The sequence below is a fragment of the Ornithorhynchus anatinus genome, chromosome 1, assembly GCF_004115215.2.
Source record: "Ornithorhynchus anatinus isolate Pmale09 chromosome 1, mOrnAna1.pri.v4, whole genome shotgun sequence".
Taxonomy (NCBI): domain Eukaryota; kingdom Metazoa; phylum Chordata; class Mammalia; order Monotremata; family Ornithorhynchidae; genus Ornithorhynchus; species Ornithorhynchus anatinus.
Window position 1 is genome coordinate 102,498,592 of NC_041728.1, and position 7,281 is coordinate 102,505,872.

General features: G+C 48.6%; 1 protein-coding gene across 2 annotated transcripts in view; it reads right to left on the bottom strand.

The window, feature by feature from the left end:
• AGTR1 (angiotensin II receptor type 1) overlaps nt 1-2,749 on the bottom strand; it is a 74,435-nt gene extending 71,686 nt beyond the window's left edge. For both annotated transcript variants that reach the window (XM_029074916.2, XM_029074924.2), the window contains exon 1: nt 2,553-2,749. The gene's annotated coding sequence lies outside the window, so the exon portion shown is untranslated. The remainder of the gene's footprint in view (nt 1-2,552) is intronic.
• Nucleotides 2,750-7,281: the final 4,532 nt, after the last annotated feature.

Below are 7,281 nucleotides of genomic sequence, written 5' to 3' on the forward strand. Positions count from 1 at the left end.
GAAGACTCATGACTGACCAAATGAAGAAACTTGACTCTGCTTCTGTGTGACCCTGTGATTAAGGTCCTGAGTTCATGTTCCCCTGGGGTAGAGGCTCCCTCTTGCCTCTGCAGTCAGAGTCCCCAAAAGGGGAGTTCACAAGTGGGATCCCAGAGAGAGACTTGGTTTTAGACTCTCTCCAGGGACAGAGCAAGAGGCAGGTTGCTGAGAGATGGGTGGATGGCAGCTCAGGGGCTCAAACTACCACCGGGAAAGGGTTGAGTCCTGAGAAGCCCCATTCTAACTAGTGAGGGCACATCTCAGAAGGGGTCTTTTTATGGTATTCATTAAGCGCTTACTGTGTGCCAGACACTGTACTAAGCACCAGGGTAGATGGATACAGCAACGGCCTGGGAGTCAAAAAGTCATGGGCCCCAGCTCCCCCACTCGTCAGCTGTGTGGCTTTGGGCAACATGGGTTCGAATCCCAGCTCCGCGACTTGTCAGTTGTGTGACTGTGGGCAAGTCACTTCACTTCTCTGTGCCTCAGTTACCTCATCTGTAAAATGTGGATTAAGACTGTGAGCCCCACGTGGGACAACCTGATTCCCTTGTGTCTACCCCAGTGCTTAGAACAGTGCTCGGCACATAGTAAGCGCTTAACAAATACCAACATTATTATTATTATTATTATTCTCTGTGCATCAGTTACCTCATCTGTAAAATGGGGATTAAGACTGTGAGCCCCATGCAGGACAGGGACTGTGTCCAACCTGATTTCCTTGTATCCACTCAGCTCTTAGTACAGTGCCCGACAAAATAAACATTTATCAAATACCATTTTTATTTTTATTGTTAATTTATTCAGTTTGGACACAGTGCATGTTCCACATGGGCTCACAGTCTTAATCTCCATTTTACTGTAAGGTAATTGAGGCCCAGAGAAGTTCAGTCACTTGCCTAGGGTCACAAAGCAGACAAGTGGTGGAGTTGGGATTAGGACTCAGGTCCTCTGACTCCTAGGCCCACCTGTGCTCTAACTACTAGCGCACACTGCTTCTCCTTGAAAGGGATGGACCTGGACACTACCAATCTGAAATTGGAAAGGCTGATTGAGGCCGGTTTCTAGCTCAGGATAAGACCCATCAGTAAAGGGAGTGGGGAGCATAATAATAATAATAATTGTTGGTATTTATTCATTCAATAGTATTTATTGAGCGCTTACTATGTGCAGAGCATTTTAAGCATTTACACCGTGCCAGGTACTGTACTAAACTCTGGGATGGATACAAGCACATCAGGTTGGACGCAGTCCGTTTCACATTATACAGATGAGGTAACTGAGGCACAGAGAAGTTAAAATGATGTGCCCAGAGTCACCCAGCAGACAAGTGGTGAAGCAGGAATTAGAACCCAGGTCCTTCTGACTTTCAGATCACGGCTCTATCCACATGGGGTGGGGGGTAGATTGAGAACCTTAGGAAGATCTGGTTTCTCTGTGAAACATCTCCTGTCTGGAGAGTAAGTAGGGAGGTTGTGGAGTTGGCAAGGATCAAAGAAGTCAGATTCCTGTTTCTGTTGTAGCGTGTAGTACAGAGAAACAGCATGGTATAGTGGACAAAGCACCAGCCTGGGAGTCAGAAGGTCATGGATTCTAATCCTGGCTCTGCCCTTTGACTGCTGTGTGACCTGGGGCAAATCACTCAACTTCTCTGGGCCTAAGTCACTTAAATCCTCTGTGGTTGCTCTTCTGGAAAGTGGGGATCGAGACTGTGATGCCCATGAGGGATGGGGATTATGTGCAACGCGATTTGCTTGTCTCCACCCCAGCGCTTAGTATGGTGCCTGGGTCATAGTAAGGGCTTAACAAATGCCATGATCATCACAGCTTGCATCGCACTGAGCGGGTGTCCAATAAATACTTTTACTAACACTTTTCCAAAGGGGTGAAGGGGAGGAATCTGGGGCTGGGCGGCGGGTGGGTAGGGATCTGAGCCCGGGTCCTGGCCAGTTGAGGGGCACGATCCCTAAGGTCCTAAATCCAGAGGAGTGCTGGGCCGGAGCTGGGGAGGTCAGGGCCGGGACAGAGACCCAGGAGGTTGGAAGAGGGGGTGCCCAGCTCGGAGGGGCGTTTACCGCCCTGGCAAAGGGCCGGGTCCCGGAGAGCCAGAGACCCCAGCCCGGGTGACTCCTGCCCCAAACGCTGCGAAGGAGACCCCCGCCGGAGGACAGGACGAGCCGGGGAGAGCTCCCGCCCGGGGCCGGTGGAGGCCAAAGGGATCAGAAGGGCAAAGAGGGCGCCTCTGGGGGGTCTGGGTTTGCCCTTGCTTGGCACAGCCCCAGCGCTTTCCCTGCCAGCGCTGCCTACTGCGCCCAAGTTTGGAGAGAGGTCCAGGGTCGCCTCCTGCCCGCTGGCTTTCAGGGCACAAAACCTCCCGGGCCCAAGCCTCGGACAGCACACCCTGACCGGGCGGGGAGGGGAGAGGAGGGGACGGGATGGAAGGAAGGACGGACAAAAGGATGGACCCCTCTCCTGTCCTGTCCTGTCCCCCCAGGACGCGCGGGCGAGCTTACGGGCTGGGCGGCTCCTCTGCCTCTCCAAATCGCGCCAGGGCCGCTCTTCCTCCTGCAGCTCAGTCCTGCAGCTCAGTCCTGCAACTCCTGCAGCTCAGTCTTGCAGCCCGGCCGTTGCGCCCACTTTGGCCCCCCGACTCTCCCGACTCCTAGCTGGCCCCCTCTTTATAGAGGGGGCGTTGCTGCCCGGGCGGAAGGGGACTGGGGGGAGGGAGGGGGCTGCTTTGCATTTCCCCTCCCCCTCCTCTCTCTCCCCCCACCCTCCTCATCGAGGAGACCCTCCCTCTCCCCCCCCAGCCCCCGGCAGGACTCCGGCCTGGCTTCCCGTGCCGCTTGTCTGCTGTGTGATCTTGGGCAAGCCACTTCACGTCTCTGTGCCTCAGTGACCTCATCTGTCAAATGGGGATGAAGACTGGGAGCCCCAGGTGGGACAGCCTGATGACCTTGTGTCTCCCCCAACGCTTAGAACAGTGCCTGGCACATAGTAAGTGCTTCACAAATACCATCGTTAGTTTCCAGCGCTTAGAAAAGTGCCTCGAACATAGTAAGCGCTTAACAAATACCATTAATAATAATTATGGTATTTGTTAAGCGCTTACTATGTGCCAAACACTATTCTTAATCATTTTAAAGAACAGTACCTGGCACATAGTAAGCGCTTAACAAATGCCATCGTTATAATCCAGCGCTTAGAACAGTCCCTGGCAAATACTAAGCACCTAACAAATACCATCATTATTATCCAGCGCTTAGATCGGTGCCTAGCACATAGTAAGCGCTTAACAAATACCATCGTTATCATCCAGCGCTTAGATCAGTGTCTGGCACCTAGTAAGCGCTTAATGCCATTATTATTATTATTAAGAACAGTGCTTGGCACATAGTAAGTGCTTAAATATTATCATCATTATTATTATTATAATTCGCGGGGCAACCGCTATGGCTGAGACGCCCCCGGCTGCGTGGAAGTTCTCCTCCCCCCCATTTAAACTTCAACCGATCTCTTCCCTCCTTCCCCCCGTCCCCCCCTCGGATTTCTTCAGGTCAGGGGGTGGAAGGGAGTGGGATCCCGCGCACCGGATGTCCCTTTTACCTTCTCCTTTCAGACACCTAACGGACAAAACAAAACAAAACAAAACTCTCCTCGGAGAGGGAGTGGAAGTGGCTTCCAACCTTTCTCCCCGGGGTTCAGAAGGGCATTTGGCTCGGAGCATCTCACGCCTTCCTCCGTGTCCCACAGGTTCGGCTATTTGGAGGGGTGGCGGTCTTCCTCCCAAACACCCAAACAGCACAGACCTCGTGCTGGTCTGGAAGCAAGAAATGTTCTGAAACTGCACTTGTTCTGATGTGTATATCTATCTCTAATTAGATTTATTTTCGTTGATGCTACTGATGCCGAACTGTACATTCCAAGCGCTTAGTACAGTGCTCTGCAGATAGTAAGCGTTCAGTAAATACTATTGAATGATGCCTGTTTACTTGTTTTACTGTCTCCCCTCCTTCCAGACCGTTAGCCTGTTGTGGGCAGGGATTGACTCTCTTTGTTGCTGAATTGTGCTTTCCAAGCGCTTAGGACAGTGCTCTGCACACAGTAAATGCTCAGTAAATAATGATGGTATTTATTAAGCGCTTATTATGTGCCAAGCACTGTTCTAAGCACTGAGCACAGTTCTAAATTCTGGATTATTGGGCAGGGATTGTCTATCTGTTGCCAAATTGTACATTCCAAGCGCTTAGTACAGTGCTCTGCGCATAGTAAGTGCTCAATAAACACTATTGAATGATTACAACTGAATGAATCAATGAATGCTTAGCACGGTCGTTACTGTTGGCTGCTGGAGCGCATGCGTCCAAGGTGTTCACTCAGGGGTTGGAAAGCCAGGAAGTGTTGGGGGAATGTCTTGACAAAGGGGCTGCAATCTGAGTTCCTTTGGCACAGGGAACTTCAGATCTGCATCCTGAATCCTCGAGCAGACCTACTGTCCAGGCCTCGTGTCCATCCACAGCTGCAGAGGGCGTAACCTCGTCCAAGGGCCAGGGTTCAATCACTGTCCATCATGGAGAAGCAGCGTGGCTCAGTGGAAAGAGCATGGGCTTTGGAGTCAGGGCTCATGAGTTCGAATCCCAGCTCTGCCACTTGTTGGCTGTGTGACTGTGGGCAAGTCACTTAACTTCTCTGTGCCTCAGTTCCCTCATCTGTAAAATGGGGATTAAGACTGTGAGCCCCACGTGGGACAACCTGATTCCCCTATGTCTACCCCAGTGCTTAGAACAGTGCTCGGCACATAGTAAGCGCTTAACAAATACAAATACCAATATTATTATTTCTCCCTCATAGTCCAAGTTGAGATGCTTGACTTCCCAACCGCTCGCACGATTGCGGAGAATTAGAATCTTCTAGACGGATTCCGCCTTTAGACTACAAGCTCGTGGGGGACAGGGAAGCTGTCTACCGACTCTGCTGAACTGTACTCTCCCAAGTGCTTAGTACATTGCTGAGCACACATAAATGCTCAGTGGAGCCCAGGGACATCCTCAGAAGTTTTTGCTAAAATGAGGAAGATAAGCATCTGTAGGACAGCCAATGACCCATGCTTGGGAGTGGCTCGAGATCTTAGATGAAAATAAAAAGCATGAAACACTAAATGACGAACAGGTAATTGCATAATAATAATAATTGTGGTATCTGTTAAGTGCTTACTTTGTGACGGGCATTGTTCTAAGTGCTGGGGTAGATAGAAGATAATTGGGTTGGATACAGTCCCTATCCCAAATAGGGTTTACAGTCTTAATACCCATTTTACTGAAGAGGGAACTGAGAAACAGAGAAGTTAAATGACTTGCCCAAGATCACACAGCAGAAAAATATTATTGACAGGATTAGAACCCAGGTCCTTCTGATTCCCAGGAGAGTGCTCTATCCACTAGGCCACACTGCATATAAGGTGACCCATGTTTGCTGAACGAATGCCTGAAAGGGCAGTGGTGGTGGGAGGAAATTAATCAGTAAACGCTTCATAGGGAAGGATGGTGGCTTTTTAGAAGGGTTTGATAGAGAGGTGATGTCCCCGATTAGACTGTAAGCCCATCAGAGGGCAGGGACTGTCTCTATCTGTTACCGATTTGTACATTCAGTGTGGCTCAGTGGAATGAGTATGGGCTTGGGAGTCAGAGGTCACGGGTTCATATCCTGGCTCTGCCACTTGTCAGTTGTGTGACTGTGGGCAAGTCACTTCACTTCTCTGTGCCTCAGTTCCCTCATCTGTAAAATGGGAATTAAGACTGTGAGGCTCATGTGGGACAACTTGATTACCCTGTATCTACCCCAGCCCTTAGAACAGTGCTCTGCACATAGTAAGTGCTTAACAAATACCAACATTATTATTATTACATTCCAAGCGCTTAGTACAGTGCTCTGCACATAGTAAGTGCTCAATAAATACTACTGAATGAATGAATATGATATGATATCAGGGCTTAGAACAGTGCCTGGCACATAGTAAACACTTTAACAAATTCCATTACTATTATTATTTGGCAAGTCTAAACTCATAGGTGGTCCCAAGCCTGGGGAAAGGAATGATCAATGGGTCAGAGATAAGGGAATCGAGAAGGAGGTGATTGAGAAATTTATTTTAGTGGAGTGAAGAAAAAGTGGTTGGCACAGCTGGAGATTAGGACAACTAGCTAAGAGCCAGTGGAAAGTCTTTTCTCAAGCAGTTTCACACTTTTGTATCAAACAGTGTTGTTTGGACAAAAGACAGCTGTTCACTTTTCTGCCTGGATGGATGGGCTCCATTCCTTTTCGAATAGTATGGCAGTCAATCCGTCAACAGTACTTGAGTACTTGCTGTGAGTAGAATACTATGCTAAGCACTTGGAAGAGTACAGTAGAATAGGCAGATATGATCCGTACCCTCAATTACTGTGGGGAGAGTTGGTAGGATGAGTACTTAAGTGCTTAAGGAGTAAGGATTCAATGCACAGGTAATGCAGGAGGGAGAGAAATAGGGTGGGTAGCTGAGAGATTAGTTAGGGAAGGCTGTGTGACCTTGAGCAAGTCACTTTACTTCTCTGGGCCTCAGTTATCTCATCTGTAAAATGGAGATTAAGACTGTGAGCCCTATGCTGGACAGAGACTGTGTTTAACCCACTTTGCTTGTATCCATCCCAGAGCTTAGTACAGTGCCCAGTACATAGTAAGTACTTAATTTCCAGAATTATTATTATTATTATAGTCGGAGATTGCTGAGGTAAGGTAGGAGGGACTCCAGCATGTGATATAGTTAAATACTATAGTTTTTATTATTATTGTTACTACTACTACTAACAATAATGAATTTGATGCTATGAAGCTTCTGTTTGATGTGGAGAGGGATAGACAACCACTGGAGGGTTTTTTTTATGGTATTTGTTAAGTGCTTACTATTTGCCAGGCACTATAGGAAGCTCTGGGGTAGATGCAAAACTAATCAGGTTGGACACAGTCTCTGTCCCTTATACAGCTCACAGTTTTATTCTCCATTTTACAGAAGAGGTAACTGAGGCTCAGAGAAGTGAAATGACCTGTCCAAAGTCACACAAAAGACAGGTGGCAGAGTAGGGATCAGAACCCAGGTCCTTCAGACTCCCAGACCTGTGCTCTATCCACTAGGCCACAGTGCTTCTAATGCTGCTGTTTTTGAGGAGTGGGGAGATGCGGCTGAACCTTTTTTAGAAAAATGATCTG